The sequence below is a fragment of the Pseudorca crassidens genome, chromosome 3 (genome assembly GCF_039906515.1).
Source record: "Pseudorca crassidens isolate mPseCra1 chromosome 3, mPseCra1.hap1, whole genome shotgun sequence".
Classification (NCBI taxonomy): Eukaryota; Metazoa; Chordata; class Mammalia; order Artiodactyla; family Delphinidae; genus Pseudorca; species Pseudorca crassidens.
Window position 1 is genome coordinate 36,759,799 of NC_090298.1, and position 17,803 is coordinate 36,777,601.

At 35.1% G+C, this 17,803-nt stretch overlaps 1 long non-coding RNA gene across 2 annotated transcripts in view; it reads left to right on the top strand.

Moving 5' to 3' along the window:
* The window catches only part of LOC137220667 (uncharacterized), a 148,249-nt gene extending 131,415 nt beyond the window's left edge, over nt 1-16,834 (top strand). Inside the window, exons 4-5 of one of the 2 annotated variants that reach the window (XR_010941735.1) lie at nt 3,073-3,149; nt 16,768-16,834. This is a non-coding gene — a long non-coding RNA (uncharacterized lncRNA). Of the gene's footprint in view, nt 1-3,072; nt 3,240-16,767 lie in introns of those variants that run through there. The other variant, XR_010941734.1, reaches the window with a different exon arrangement.
* The last annotated feature ends 969 nt before the right edge of the window (nt 16,835-17,803 follow it).

A 17,803-nucleotide genomic window follows, 5' to 3' on the forward strand; every position in this document is an offset into this window, starting at 1 on the left:
TTACTCTGGTCAACATTTCTCATACTCAAGACCAGAAGATACATCACAGGTGTGACTTGGCTTTCCAGTCCACTTTTCCTTATTGGTTTGCTTAGAGTTCCAGGCTTACAACTTGAGTACTGTGAGCCTCAGCTGGCAAACACCACAAGGTGGTGGTGGTACAGGCTGAACTCAATCATTACAGGATGAGAAGGGCAGGTGTGTGACAATCATTATTCTTGTTGGTTTTGATTTGTTTCTGACTGCCTTTATCAGTTCAGTGTTCCTGTTTATCTGGGGCACTTGGAATTGAAATTGCCCTTTTAAGGTAGGGATATGGGAAAAGGGATAATCTTTCTAAAACAAAGCACTGATGATGAAGTGGATTTTTAAAAAACATTGTGTTAACGTGTGTGTGTGTTTGTGCATGTGTATGATTTCAATGCACCAAGCTGTAATAGACTTAACTGGTTTGGGGTTTCCCAATGATTTTGTTGTGATTAGATGAGATGAACAAATATTTTAAAATACATTTTGGCCTCAGTGAAATTTTGCGATAGTAAACTTTAACAGGGAACTGAAGACTACGTGTGAAGAAAATTTTTGTTTATTTAAATCCCAGACACTGGCTGAAGATCCAGTACACAGAACAAGGCTGTCATATGCTTGCTTACCTAATTTGTAGTCCTTCATTGTCTTGTGACTTCTTTCTCCTACGAATTAATCTTGTCCATCTAGCTATGATTTTTCTCCATGTACGTTCCTTTCAAATGTGAGCTGATAACCAAAATCCAAGAGGGAAAAATGTGTGTCTAGTCTCCTTAGCTATTAGCATAGGAAAAACTAATTGAGGTTATGTGTAGGATAAAATTGGTGTTTATGTAGTAAAGAGCAGAGGGGTGGTAGAGTTTAATTAGCAAATAAGAAAACTTTCCATATGCTAGTAGAAGAGGACTCTTGTTGGTGATGTTGCAAGACTCATAATGTCAGAGCCTCTTGTTTTCTCCTTTTGCTTGTAAGTTGTTAACTATTTCTCCAGTTGAATCTTATGATGTAAGCACTTTTCTGGTATGATAAACATTGAAAATGTCTGGCCACAGGAGCCAATAATATTGGTAAAATCCATAAATGTATTAATTCTTGTATCCAATGCCCTTAAGAGTTTTTCTTTAGTATATATGTGGTAGGGAATGAGTAAACACAGTGGATATTTTTCACAAAGATGGCCAATAAATTTACACTAGCTGTGCTGAATTAAGTTTTAATAGAACAGAAAAATGTGATTACTTACATCATTTTAAATGGTGGAACAATTATAGAGTTAAGCATTTCTATATTAATTAATAAAATAGAGCAAAGACCCAAGAAACACTAGAAAATAAGTACATGAATGCGGACGAGGAAGATAGAGAATTTCTTCCCACTTTTATGAAAAAAATATAACAACAAATATTTTTTATGTCAATTGATTTATTTCATTGTATATCTTTAAGATTTTCAGATGAAATATATAACTTTTGTGATTCTGTCAAAACAGGGATATTATAGGGATTTTAAAGTGGAAATATTTTTCCTACTGCTTAACAAATGTAGTCTGGGCAACTTTTTGGTCTAATAACTAGATCCTGCTTTCTAGAAATCAGTGTTTCTCTTGGCTTACTTTTGTGATTCATCCATAACAATAGTAACTGGTCAATTAACCCAATACTTACTAAGTGCCAAACATTCACTCATTCATACATTTATCCAAAAAACACACACAGACATCCACCTTGTGCATAACACTCTTTTAACTTCAGTAAGGGATGCAATTAAAAACAAGTTATTTTGTGTCTCAGGGGAATTTATAGTCTCAGAGAGAGAGAAGACATTACAGCAAATGAATAACACTGAGCTAAGTGAAGCATTAGATCAGTGAGGGAGTTTAATGAGTATTCTGTAGAGGGAAGAGGGAGAAACCACTATGAGTTGTGTTAGTCTGAAAAAACTAGGTGAAAATGGAGGTGTGGTAATCATGAGCAGGTTTGCACAGCTTCCATACGTCTATAAATACTTTGGTTCTAGAATTCCTCTACTCCAGCTCTTTTATTTAACTGATGAAGAAATTGAGGCCCAAAGCACATAAGCTCAGCTGAGGTGCAGTTCGGTGGTGGCTGAGGTGGGGCTGGAACCCAGTTTCCCAGCCTGTTAGTCCAAGGTGCTTTCTATTAGAGCAGTTTAAGAGATGGGCTAGTGGACCACAACAGACCTTTGTTGTTAACTTCTCTTGTTGACAATCCTTTTGTCAGATTTTCAAAATTTTAGGTTTGAAGTTTATATTTTTGACTTATTCAAAACTGTGTTAGTATTTACTGGGAAGACATGATTATTTATGTGCCATTTTTCTGTACTAGGAAAGTGGTTTTCACTGAATGAATTTGCAACTTAGAGTAGCAATATGTGAAAGAAAATGTTTTGGGGTTTGTCAGCCCCCACCTTTATTCTTTACCTCTCATGGCCCTAGTGGCCTCCTTTTTTATTTCCTTCCATAAAGAAATCTTTCAACAGCTCTTACACATGCTGTATTTTCTTGACAAAGCCTACCAGGAAAGCAGTGTTTGAAAGGTTCAGTACTGCTTCCAATCTTAGGCTTTATCTTTGAAATTTTGCACACTAAGTTAAAATATTGCTACATTTGTGGCCTGGGATCCTCCCTGCTAATTCCATATGAAGCAAGAGTGCCAAAGAACTATTAGAACTCCCCTTGTGAATTTGCTTCGTGAGCAGTTCTGAACTTGGCGTTTTAATCTCTCCATCAGGATCAACGTGATCCTGTGTTAAAGCCAAGGTCAAGTGGGATAAGCAGTTGAACTTTCTCTGTCTTGCGTGGCTCGTTGAAACATGTAACCTTTATAGGCTTGGTTTCTGCTTTGGAGGGGAATCTGAAGTCCAGATGTTTCTTTCCTTCTTTTGAAAACCCTTTTCATTTTACTAGGCTTGGTGTCAGAAAAGCAATTGGGGGTAGATTAGGTAGGAGGTGGAAGGTCAGTGTTTCCTTTGCTAGTATTGCAAAATAAGAGGTTTTTGTGTTTGTTTATTTCTGTTTTCCTCCAGTTGGGCCACTGAGAGTAAGTCACTGACTCTGAAGACATAGATTTCCCTCATGTGTCAGCAGTGGCTAAGGAGTCAAGGTAAGTGAAGAAAAGATGGGCAGCAGCCATCTGATCCCTTTTGGTTGGCAGAAAATAAACCCTTAAGTAACCAGCTCCCACCTTTTAAGACTTTTTTCTCCAATGCAGTCAATGTAAATGACTCCCTTCTTCCACAAAATGCTCTAATTTTTTTGTTACTAAAAACCTATGAATAAAACAGTAGCTAAGCTGCTTTTCTCCTTCTAATGCAGTCCTATATTTTCTTAGATGAACCAACATGCATGCATTATCTTTAATTACAAGTGACATTTATGGCCAACTTTATAGGTCCTGTCATTTCACGTGGCTTACTAACAAGTCCCTTCAAATAACTGTCCTTTAACAACTTCAAGTGGTTGGGCTTCTGCTTCAGAACAGTGCATGGAACAGCCTATCCACTGGCCATATATTCAATTCTGACTATTTCTGCCTGAAGGTAGTAGTCTAAACCTCCAATTCATATGTTCTGTGAAGTCTATGAATAATGGTAAATAATTCCCTGGCTAATTTCATGAGCACAAAATAACTAAAAGAAACACAAACAAAAACTCAAAGAATGGAGGACACATATAAATATTCTAGAATTTTATGGTCAGGAAGTGACCCTTGCAATAAAATTACAAATTGTTGTTGGGTTCCATGACTAAGAATCACTGCCACATTTGGGGATAAAAATAAGTATGTGTGAATTCTTCTGTTAATCATTTCTTTTGTTTTGTCCTTGTCTAGTAGCCAAAATTAACTTTCTGTCCTTTTGTCACTAACTGGGGAGTACCGCTAACTCCTTGACAGAGTAGGTGGTATAATGTAGGTACTAGACAGAAGATGGGTTTTCAATTCTCATTGCACATTAGAATCACATGGTGAGCATTTAAGAAATATTGTTGTCTAGACTCCTCTTCCCAGGCTTCTGACTGAATTGGTCTGGTGCTGAGGGGGAAGGAAGGTGACACTGATTTCTTTTTAAAATATTTCCAAATGACTCTAATGGACCAAGGCTGAAAACCATGAGAGCTAAATGACAGAAAGGCTACTACCTATGTTAGGGCATTTCAACTGGAAAAGATAGATTCTCCTTTCAGAAAAAAACAAAGGAAAACAGTCATTCCTTTTTCATTATATATTCATAGTGAAATTTTCAACCTCCATAGTTACAGGTTGAAAATTTTTGATGGAATTAAAATTAAGCCTGTGTTTTATTCTTCATAACAAAAAGTGAATAGTGACATAGATAACTATTTCCATTAAGAGAGACTTTGCTTCTTAGGTCAAGTTTGCAAGTTATGATGAATTTATAGAAAATTTTTGTAAATGTGAACCAATAATCTTGCTTTTTATGCCTAATCTAATTTGAGCATTTACACTTTTTAAGTGTTCTTGAGTTGAGCATATAAATGTTTTCTGCTGTCATTTGAAATCGTGCATTTCTAGCTGGACTGTAAGCTCCTTGGAGGTGGTTTACTGTCTTTTTTTGTTTGTTTTTACTCTGCAATGTGTAGCACAGTTCTTGGTCCACAGTAAGCACTTAATATATACTTCTCAGTTGACTTTTCACACTGATGAAAAGAAGAATTAAATAGTCACTTGATACAAGATGGAGAACTAGTTCAGCTGATATTAGTTGAATATAGTCTTCATAAGACTGAAGACAAAGAAAAAGCTATGCTGAAATCTCATGGTAGATCTAAGTGCAGAGAGACAAAAAAGTCTAGGATAAGGTAATGAGCTGAAAAAGGTGCTAAAGAAGTACAAGAAATTCTGGAAGACACAATGGTGGAATTCACTGCTATGGAACAGAATAAAGAAAAAAGAATGAAAAGAAATGAAGACAGCCTAAGAGATCTCTGGGACAATATTAAACACAACAGCATTTGCATTGTAGGGGTACCAGAAGAAGAAGAAGAGAGAGAAAGGACCAGAGAAAATATTTGAGGAGATTATAGTCAAAAACTTCCCTAACATAGGGAAGGAAATAGCCACCCAAGTCCAGGAAATGCAGAGAGTCCCATACAGAATAAACCCAAGGAGAAACACACCAAGACACATAGTACTCAAATTGGCAAAAATTAAAGACAAAGAAAAATTATGAAAAGAAGCAAGGGAAAAATGACAAATAACATACAAGGGAACTCCCATAAGGTTAACAGCTGATTTCTCAGCAGAAACTCTACAAGCCAGAAGGGAGTGGCGTGATATACTTAAAGTGATGAAAGGGAAGAACCTACAACCAAGATTACTATATCTGGCAAGGATCTCATTCAGATTCGATGGAGAAATCAAAAGCTTTACAGACAAGCAAAAGCTAAAAGAATTCAGCACCACCAAACCAGCTCTACAACAAATGCTAAAGGAACTTCTCTAAGTAGGAAACACAAGAGAAGTAAAGGACCTACAAAAACAAATCCAAAACAATTAACAAAATGGTAATAGGAACATACGTATCGATAATTACACTAAACGTGAATGGATTAAATGCTCCAACCAAAAGACACAGGCTTGCTGAATGGATACAAAAACAAGATCCATATATATGCTGTAAACAAGAGACCCACTTCAGACCTAGGGACACATTCAGACTGAAAGTGAGGGGATGGAAAAAGATATTCCATGCAAATGGAAATCAAAAGAAATCTGGAGTAGCTATACTCATATCAGATAAAATAGACTTTAAAATAAAGAATGTTACAAAAGACAAGGAAGGACACTACATAATGATCAAGGGATCAATCCAAAAAGAAGATATAACAATTATAAATATATATGCAGCCAACATAGGAGCACCTCAATACATAAGGCAAATGCTAACAGCTATAAAAGAGGAAATCGACAGTAACACAATAATAGTGGGGGACTTTAACACCTCACTTATACCAATGGACAGATCATCCTAAATGAAAATAAATAAAGAAACAGAAGCTTTAAATGACACAATAGACCAGATAGATTTAATTGATATTTATAGGACATTCCATCCCAAAACAGCAGACTACACTTTCTTCTCAAGTGCGCACGGAACATTCTCCAGGATAGATCACATCTTGGGTCACAAATCAAGCCTCAGTAAATTTAAGAAAATTGAAGTCGTATCAAGCATCTTTTCTGATCACAGTGCTATGAGATTAGACATGAATTACAGGGAAAAAAACGTAAAAAACACAAACACACGGGGGCTTGGTTATTAAATAACCAAGAGATCACTGAAGAAATCAAAGAGGAAATAAAAAATACCTAGGGATAAATGACAACGAAAACATGACAATCCAAAAGCTATGGGATGCAGCAAAAGCAGTTCTAAGAGGGAAGTTTATAGCTATACAAGCCTACCTCAAGAAACAAGAAAAATCTCAAACAGTGTAACCTTACACTTAAAGGAACTAGAGAAAGACGAACAAACAAAATTCAAAGTTACTAGAAAGAAAGAAATCATAAGGATCAGAGCAGAAATAAATGAAACAGAAACAAAGAAAACAATAGCAAAGATCAATAAAACTAAAACCTGGTTCTTTGAGAAGATAAACAAAATTGATAAACCTTTAGCCAGACTCATCAAGAAAAAGAGGGAGAGGACTCAAATCAATAAAATTAGCAATGAAAAAGGAGAAGTTACAACAGACACCACAGAAATGCAAAGCATCCTACGAGAGTACTACAGGCAACTCTATGACAATAAAATGGACAACCTGGAAGAAATGGACAAATTCTTAGAAAGATATAACCTTCCAAGACTGAACCAGGAAGAAATAGAAAATATGAACAGACCAATCACAAGTAATGAAATTGAAACTGTGATTAAAAATCTTCCAACAAACAAAAGTCCAGGACCAGATGTCTTCACAGATGAATTCTATCAAACATTTAGAGAAGAGCTAACACCCATCCTTCTCAAAGTCTTCCAAAAAATTGCAGAGGAAGGAACACTCCCAACCTCATTCTATGAGGCCACTCTGACACCAAAACCAGACAAAGATACTACAAAAAAAAGAAAATTACAGACCAATATCACTGATGAATATAGATGCAAAAATCCTCAACAAAATACTAGCAAACAGAATCAAAGAACACATTAAAAGCATCATACACCATGGCCAAGTGGGATTTATCCCAGGGATGCAAGGATTTTTCAATATACACAAATCAATCAATGTGATACACCATATTGACAAATTGAAGAATAAAAACCATATGATCATCTCAATAGATGCAGAAAAAGCTTTTGACAAAATTCAGCATGGATTTATGATAAAAACTCTCCAGAAAGTGGGCATAGAGGGAAACTACCTCAACATAATAAAGGCCATATATGACAAACCCACAGCAAACATCATTCTTAATGGTGAAAAACTGAAAGCATTTCCTCTAAGATAAGGAACGAGACAAGGATATCCACTCTCGCCACTATTATTCAACATAGTTTTGGAAGTGCTAGCCATGGCAATCAGAGAAGAAAAAGAAATAAAAGGAATCCAAATTGGAATAGAAGAAGTAAAACTGTCACTGTTTGCAGATGACATGATACTATACATAGAGAGAGAATCCTAAAGATGCCACCAGAAAACTACTACAGCTAATCAATGAATTTGGTAAAGTTGCAGGACACAAAATTAATGGACAGAAATCTCTTGCATTCCTATACACTAATGATGAAAAATCTGAAAGAGAAATTAAGGAAACACTCCCATTTACCATTGCACTAAAAAGAATAAAATACCTAGGAATAAACCTACCTAGGGAGACAAAAGACCTGTATGCAGAAAACTATAAAACACTGATGTAATAAATTAAAGATGATACCAACAGATGGAGAGATATACCATGTTCTTGGATTGGAAGAATCAATGTTGTAAAAATGACTCTACTACCCAAAACAATCTACAGATTCAATGCAATCCTTATCAAATTACCAATGGCATTTTTTACGGAACTAGGACAAAAAATCTTAAAATTTGTATGGAGACACCAAAGACCCCGAATAACCAAAGCAGTCTTGAGGGAAAAAAATGGAGCTGGAGGAATCAGACTCCCTGGCTTCAGACTATACTATAAAGCTACAGTAATCAAGATAATATGGTACTGGCACAAAAACAGAAACATAGATCAATGGAACAAGATAGAAAGCCCAGAGATAAATCCACACACCTATGGTCAACTAATCTATGACAAGGGAGGCAAGGATATACAATGTAGAAAAGACAGTCTCTTCAATAAGTGGTGCTGGGAAAACTGGACAGCTACATGTAAAAGTAAGAAATTAGAACACTTCTTGACACCACTACACAAAAATAAACTCAAAATGGATTAGAGACCTAAACATAAGACCAGACACTATAAAACTCTTAGAGGAAAACATAGGAAGAACACTCTTTGACATAAATCACAGCAAGATCCTTTTTGACCCACCTCCTAGAGTAATGGAAATAAAAGCAATAATAAACAAATGGGACCTAATGAAACTCCAAAGCTTTTCACAGCAAAGGAAACCATAAAGAAGAGTAAAAGACAACCCTCAGAATGGGAGAAAATATTTGCAAACGAATGAACAGATAAAGGATTAATTTCCGAAATATATAAACAGCTCATGCAGCTCAATACTAAAAAAAAAAACCGTATCCGAAAAATGGGCAGAAGACCTAAATATACATTTCTCCAAAGAAGACATACAGATGGCCAAGAAGCACATGAAAAGCTGCTCAACATCACTAATTATTAGAGAAATGCAAATCAAAACTACAATGAGGTATCACCTCACAATAGTTAGAATGGGCATCATCAGAAAATCTACAAACAACAAATGCTGGAGAGGGTGTGGAGAAAAGGGAACCCTCTTGCACTGGTGATGGGAATGTAAATTGATACAGCCACTGTGGAGAACAGTATGGAGGTTCCTTAGAAAACTGAAAATAGAATTACCATATGATCCAGCAGTCCCACTACTGGGCATATACCCTGAGAAAAACATAATTCAAAAAGACACATGCACCCCAATGTTCATTGCAGCACTATTTACAATAGCCAGGTCATGGAAGCAACCTAAATGCTCATCAACAGACGAATGGATACAGAAGATGTGGTACATATATACAATGGAATATTACTCAGCCATAAAAAGGAATGAAATTGGGTCATTTGTTGAGATGTGGCTGTATCTAGAGACTGTCATACAGAGTGAAGTAAGTCAGAAAGAGAAAAACAAATATCGTATATTAATGCATATATGTGGAACCTAGAAAAATGGTACAGATGAACTGGTTTGCAGGGCAGAAATTGAGACACAGATGTAGAGAACAGACGTATGGACACCAAGGCGGGGAAAGCTGTGGGGGGTGGGGATGGTGGTGTGATGAATTGGGCGATTGAGATTGACATGATGTGTATAAAATTGATGACTAATAAGAACATGCTGTTTAAAATAAATAAATAAAATAAAATTAAAAAAAAACCTAATACTATCTTTTGGTTATTTGTATGGAACTATGTTAATATAAATGTTTCAGACATTACATGAAATTCTTAAAAATCTTATATGTTCTGGTATAATGTTATAAGTCATAATTCTAGTTATTACTTTAAAATGTATATCTCAGAAATAACTAAATTTCCTTGTCAATTGCATTATTATGAACTTTCATCAAATCTTTAACCGTGGTCATTTTTAAGTCTTTTGTCATTTACAGGCAGTTCTGGGTGTACTCTGATGCTTTTGCAAAAATGTTCCTATAAAAGGGTTTCATCTTCAAGGAATTCATGGAAAAGACTCTGACAAATACAGGTTTCTGGTAACTGACTATACTGCTGAACTGAATGAATAAGCATTTTCAGAACTCTAATGGGAAACTGATGAATTCATAAAAGTGCTAACAAAAGATCAAGATGAAAACAAAATTAATTACATGGGACTGAGTGAACTGATGAGGATGATTATAATTTTTGTGACTTTCTGTTTGAATAAAAAAAGAACCAACATACTATATATATATATATATATATATATATATATATATATATATATATATAAAAGAAATTCTAATAATTTCTTATTTACTTAGCCAGTTTTAAATGCAAACCTGTAGTCTTTGGCTGACTGTGAGCTATGGCAGTGTAGTCTGATGCCAAAAGCATGGGTTTTTGGATTCAGACACACTCAGGTTCAAATGCCATCCCTGCCATTCCCTAGCAATAGGATCTTGAACAAATTATTTAGTTTTTTTCAGATTCCATTTTATCATGTATAAATGAAGAACACAATCATACTGACCTTTTAGGACTATCAAGTGTTTTGAGGAGATAATGTACAGTACACATCCTAGGTGCCTAATATTATTTGGCCAAGATCACAGATTTCTAGAAAAGGCCATTGTGTGAAGGATCCAAGTGAACAGTTTTTTATGCATTTTCTGGGCATGCTCTGGCCACTCCCTCTCCCTGGGAAGGCTACATAGGTCAAAGCAGTAATTATTATAATTCAGCTTCTTATATTTGTACAGCAATAGCATGGTGTAGTGGAAAGAATGCAGGGATTAGTATCTGATACCCTAGGTTCAAGTCCCAGCTCTGACACTTATTGTTTCCTGTTCCCTTATCCGCCAAATAAGGGGTCCTAATTCTCTGTTGGTCCATCTCTTGAGGTTGCTATGGGCAATAGTGACAGAGCCAATGAGAAAGTAATTTCGCAATTGTACAGAGTTGCCCAAATGTAATTATAAAAAACAGAAAGCATTCCTATTCTTACAACTTAGAAAATCTATAAATAGAAGGGGTTACAGCCTAATCATTTAGTTTCAGTCCAGTGATGGTAAGCATTCCATTGAAGATACAGATGAGTAAGTGCCATTCAGTTTACTCTATTTTTAATCATGGAATTGGCCCTGGGAATAAACATGAAGCTCAAAAGTATCTTTAGCTGCATAAAACTAGATTCTACAAAAAATTAAAAAAATAATGTATGATCTTATAGATGTTAAAATTCTCACTTGGGCACAGTGACCCAGCAAATAATTTCTTTATTTGAAGGGCAATTACCTACCTTGTGGCTGACATGTTTATAAAGAAAACCCAAAGCATTTAGTTTCTGTTTGTTTTTGTTTAGGTTGGTTTTTCCATTGTCTTGCCCTGGGTCTAAAGAAAGCCTGCACATAATAGGAATGGCATGGAGCTATTTTAAAAAATGTGGCCAGAGGAGGAGCTAAAGCCTAAGAACTGCCACCGCAGAAATAAACAGTATCTACTTTTATGACTTGACTTTAGTAACAATGGGACCCACAGAACGCCTGCCACCCGCTACAGGCAGGGCATTACCACCCTTTGTTCCACTTTCTGCATTTATCCACCCACCAAACGTACCTATTGCCACATCTATTTCCCATGCCAGGAGCATTTACTTTTCTCCCAGTGTTCAAGTTTGGATATACTTCCTTTCTGGAGATATATCAAAGTCAGTCTCTAGCCTGACGTCTAGAGTACAGGAGAGTTTAGTCATAGCTTGGTCCAACTTCTGAACGACGATATTAAGCTTATGATTTCTGAAATGTTTACATTAGCTCTAGCCATGCCGTCTACTGCAATTGTTGACTCTAATACTGTTCCCTCCAGATGAGGGAACAAGTTCAGCAGCTGAGATTGTTTTGTGTTCTACTTGCAGATGTCCTTAAACTAATGAAAGCCAGAGTGTATTTCTTTCTCTGATCACATGATCAGAAAGCCAGGGTTGTTGGGGACATTCAGGAAAGCTTTACTTCTCAAGGTCAACAAATTACTGGGGGAAAATAATATGAGGCTTCGTTAGACATTGCCTCAGAAGATTTATGAGGCAACCTGCTTCCTTGGGTATATTTCAGAGGCCCCTCAAAGCCTTCTATGTGGAAAAGAGTGCTGTGTTTTAATAGCATCTGCTTTGCCATTACTTTTTAAACTGCAGTTTTCGGTATGTAAAACAAGCATCGAATTCAAGTAATTTTCAATCAGCTAAAAAGCTGCTTTATTTTCACAACAATTTTGGCTTTGTAGACATGGTTTTGGAACATACCCTGCCTGGTCTTAGAAATATGCATAGAAAGAACCTTGCTTCGTTTTTCCTTTTGTTTTCATTTGTTTAATATTATACTAATGGACAAGTTGGGGCAACTAAAGAGACAGAAAAAGCAGCAAATTAAGGGAAGGGTGATTTTAATTAACTAACTCTTTTTAAAGCTGCTGAAATCTGCCCCTTGGATTGGCAATGCTTCACCATTAGAACCAGACAGACCCTGAAAAAACTTTTTTTCTTTAGATTTTTTTTTTAAAGGAATGATCTTTTTACAAGGTTTTCCACATTGCCCTTGAGAGACAGGTATAGTTTCAGATCTTTACTTGAAGAAAAATATGTGAAGATATTTTTACATCTGCATGGGCCTTATTCCATGATAGAAAAAAATAATGCAATGGGAACCCTATGCATACAACAAAAACTATTTTTGACTTGTACACCATGGAAGCTGTGTGCTTTACTACAGGAGGATAATGCAGCTAAGGAATTTAGACAACAGTCTGAGGTTTGCTGTAATGTTCTTTGAAATGCAACTATCTAAAGATTTTTTTCTAATCTGCTAAGCTTGGATCTTTGAACATTCGAAGCCTGAGAAAAACCCATTTGATTCTTTTTACCATAGTATTATTAAAGAATATACATAGTATTATTAAAGAATATACAGTAGTCTTCTGTTTAGAACCCTATTTGGTATATCCAGCCATTAGATGTATTAAGCTTTTTCTATAAAACACTTTACTATTGTATTTTAATTTTGAACATATATGAGCTTCTCTTAGCCGTATAATAAATATATAGATAAATATGTATTCACCTGCCCTGCCAATGAAGCTATTGTTTCCCAAACTAAATGTCTTCACTTAAGAGAAACTTTATTAATAGTGGTGATAGCTGACATTTATTGAATACTTATTACAAGACAGAAGAGTGCTAGGCATTTTACATGCGGCAAAGAATGGCTGTTTTCTCCCATCCTGTTTCCTCTTCTTCCTGCCAAACCAACTAGTACATTTCCACCCTCATTTGTAATTAGGTGTGGCCATGTGAGTTAGTTCTTGCCAAGGGACTGTGAATAACAGTGGTGTGTCCCACTTCCGGGTCTACTCCATAAAATAGTCTCACATGTGATACTCTGTGCTCTTTCCTTTTCTGCTGGCTTGATGCAGAGAAGAACGATAATGTTAGAAGTGATGTGTTGAAAAGGGTATGGTTACAAGATGAAAAGAGCTTTGGTTCCAATACCCCTGTTTGAAATAGAGCCCCCTGATAATCAGGAATACCCTTTTGGGATTGTATGTGTGTGAGAAATAAATTTTTCTCATGTTAGAGTCATTATGTATTTGGACATTTATTTGTTGTAACAGCTAGCATTACTTTAACACATATATATTATTTAATTCTTTGCCCTTTGGGATAGGAATATTATTTTACCCATTTTATGGATGAAGAAGCTGGCTCATAGAGATTTTTAAAAATGACGACTCATTTAAAAATGATTTTTTAAAATGGAACATAGTTCCTAAATGGTAGAGCTAGGACTTGATCCAGATTCTGTTTATAGACGTCTCTTTCTTATGTTATAATTACCAGTAAGAAATAAGACAGTTCTGTAAGCTCCAAATCTTATACTTTGCACTACACAGTTACACGCACTTTAGGATTAAAAAAAATATTGTTTGCATACTAAGATTTCAATAAATTCCTGTATTCATCAACCTGTGTCTTTAGTTTGTAGGTTGTACTCAGCAAAATTTTTGTGATGATAATTGGGATAGTTTTTTCCAATGACAATTAAGATTTATTTAAGTTATATAACACTAATATTTTAGAGTAAAAAAAGTTAAAAGAAATTATATCACTAGAGTGTCATTATATGAAGGTTCATAATCAATACTATCAAATAATATGTCTATAGTGTGCATTTTTCAAAACACTTTTTTTAGTTTAAATTGTTAAAATCATTAACAGTAACTTTTGTTACTGCTTAATATTTTACTCAAGTTATTTTCACTGAACTATTTCATGGTTTCAATCATAGGAAATTTTCACAGTCATTTTAAATCTGATGAGGTCTGTAGTTTTAGATCCCTGTGTCTCATTGTCATTCAAGTGACTGGGCTCTCCCATATCTATCAAGGGATAGCATTGTAACTGCATCATGATGTTTGGATCATTGGAAAGGATGTTTTGAGCTGTTGCCATAATATATGCACAATCAAGTTAATAAGCACAGTAAATGCATCATAGGATAATATGGCTTTAAATGTAGAGACTTTGCATGTTTATTAAAAAAAAAAAAAAAAAAAAGAAGACAGAAGAACCAGTATCTGAAGTCTTGAAAGTTAAGCAAGTACATGCCCAAAGAGAAAAAGCCTACTGGTTAGTGGAAAAACTTGAACATCAATTATATTAACAGAAAGCATTCTCAAGGTCCAAAACAAGTAGCGAAGTACATGAAGGCATTGCAGAAGCTCACAATTTGTATAACAAAATACTTGAAATACCAGAGGAAATACACTTTTGCTATTGTTTTATAAAATAACATATTTATTCATGGTTAATAACTAATTACAACATTCCATGCGAAGGACCAAAATCCTTCATTTTCTTGTTGAAACCTGGGAATGGTTTCCATAATAAAAAATGAAAACAAAAATTACTTCTCAGTAACAGAATGATCAGTTTGTTTCACTGGAGAGTGTTGTTTGGCAGTTTTCTCTTTATCTAACTAAAGGACCCTGCTAATTCTCAACATTACCTGTTACTCTTGACCTCATCCCTGTAGGAGTAGAGTCTAGTTTTGGGGCCAAACCTCCTAGAGGAACACAGGTCCTACTCTTTTTACATAGAAAGTTCCATTTAGTTCTGGCAATGCAAGGCTTTCTGGTTCAAAGAGAAGAGTCTTATAAGACTTCTTGGACACCAAATAACTCTTACAAAACAGTATTTTGATGAATTAAGTGTAAATGAATCAGAAACATATGGATTAAATTTCCTTTGAAATATGCGTGCCTTTTCTGAATTAAGGGGGGAAATGTTTGGCAAAATGTATTTTGCTGAACCCAAAACACTAGGATAAAGCTCAGTGTTTTCCTGGACCCCCAAATTATGCTGGAGTCTCTTTTCTTTTAAAATTAATTCATGTTTAGGCTTAATACAGCTTATTTTTCAAAAATTGAAAATGGCTTTACGTTGACCTCTAATTACTTCTCTGGATTTGTGCTTTCTCTTGTTCTTGATAAAACCCCTGACACTTAGAAGTATGCATCCAACTATATGTTCATGTGTCATCAGACTTTCCATAGAAGAAATGCATTTTGCTTTCCTGTCAATAATTGTGTAATCTTTTGTTTTTCATTATTATTACTTTATGGCTCTTCACTTTTTTCCAAATTTTTATTTTTAAAATTTCCAAACATACACAAAAGCTGAAAGAACAGTGCAATTAATATCCATACTTCATTTATGTAAATACAGTATTTATGCTGCCACAGATACTTTCTCTCTCTCCCTTTTTTTATGAATTTTATTTTATTTTTTATACAGCAGGTTCTTATTAGTTATCTATTTTATGCATATTAGTGTATATATGTCAATCCCAATCTCCCAATTCATCCCACCACCCCCAACGTTTTCCCCCTTGGTGTCCATACATTTGTTCTCTACATCTGTGTCTGTATTTCTGCCTTGCAGACCAGTTCATCTGTACCATTTTTCTGGGTTCCACATATATGTGTTAATATATGATATTTGTTTTTATGACTTCACTCTGTATGACAGTCTCTAGGTCCATCCACATCTTATAATTGTGTAATCTTAAGTTTACATCTTATTCAAACTTAAAATTACTATGTAAGTTGTTTAGAATTTTCACCCATGCTATGGTCACTTGGAAAAGGCACAAACTAGAAAGACTTTTGAAGATGAAGAGTAAAGAGACGTCGGGCTCCCATTTTACAGAGATAAATGTAGTGACACCCAATGAGGAAGCTTGTGTGGTGAGGGTGGTTCTATACCTGTTCTGCTGCTGTGAAGAGTATGTCCACTCCTTTTCCACCTTCCTCATTTTGCCATGGTGATAGAGGAGGAAATGAGCTTAGTTTTTATTCCCTAAATTTCAGTATCCTTTTTACATCTTTGACTTAATTTACCTCTTTGAGTGAGCTTATGCTAAGAAGGGGCAGAAGAGTAAACACTTACACAGCTGAGCTGTGTGCATTGGCAGACAGCTATTCTTTTATCTGAGAATTCTAGATAAGGAATGCAGGACTTCTGACTTCCCCAGTCTGCTCTAGACACTCATTCTTTTCTTCACTAAACTATAAGCAAGAAAGTCTTCTTCATTTTCTCACTTAAACCAAACTTTCTCCCCTCAGGGTATTTGTTTGAATGACCCAGAAGTAAATTCAGTCAAAAACATGAAGGAGTTTAAGATAGTTAGCTGTTCTAGTTTTGAAAATTCCTGTTGCAAATACTTGTAAAAAATTGGAAAATTTTGATCTCAACACTTTTCCCATCATTTTCAAGGATGCAATAAATTAGAATTAGTTAACTATATAAGTTTCTAATTCATTTTCATGTTATACTTTTATTTTATAGGCTTTTAACTTCAGGACAAGTTTTAAGAGATTGTTTATTTTTTCTTAAAGACCATATCTGGAATTAGGTAAGCTGCCACTTGGTTAGTATTTTCCGAAGTGTGTTCTATAGAACATTATTTCTGTGAGATATTATGGATGTTAGGAGGAAAATTATGGTCAAATTATTTTAGGAAACTCTGGAGTAAACAAATTTGATCAGATTTCTTTTTGGAAGAATTCTTAGCAACTTTAATATGTTAATTTGTCTTGTAATTTTAAGAATAGGATGCAAGATGCAGAGTTTCTAGCATTTGTTTTTATTAAGGCAATTTTTTTAAGAGCAGTTTTATGCTCACAGCAAAATTGAGGGAAAGGTACAGAGATTTCTCATATACCCCCTGTTCCCAAAAAATACACAGCGTTTCCCATTATCAACCTCCCCCACCAGAGTGGTACGTTTGTTACAGTTGACGAACCTGCATTGACACATTATAAACACCCAAAGTCCATAGCTTACATTACGGTTACATTATGGTTTACATATGGTTGTATATTGTATGGGTTTGGAAAAATGTATAATGATATGTATCCATCATTATGGTACCATATAGAGTACTTTTCACTGCTCTAAAAATCCTCTATGCTCTACCTATTCATCTCTCCCCTACAATTCCTAGAAACCACTGATCTTTTTACTGTTTCCATGGTTTTGCCTTTTTCAGAATGTCATATAGTTGGAATCATGTTTTTTTATCCACTCTGACAATCTCTGTCTTTCAGCAGGTGCATTTGGACCATTGATCTGTAAGATGATTATTGATATAGTTGGATTAATATTTACCAGGTTTGTTACTACTTTCTATTTGTTCCCCTTGTTCTATTTTGGCCTTGCATTCTTTTTCTGTCTTTTGTGGTTTTAATTGAACATTTTAAATGATTCCATTTTCTCTCCTTTCTTACATATCAGTTATACCTTTTTTTCTTTTTTAAACTTTAATTGTTGCCCTAGTTTGCAATATAAAATTCCAACATCTCTGCTGTGTCTGGTTCTGACG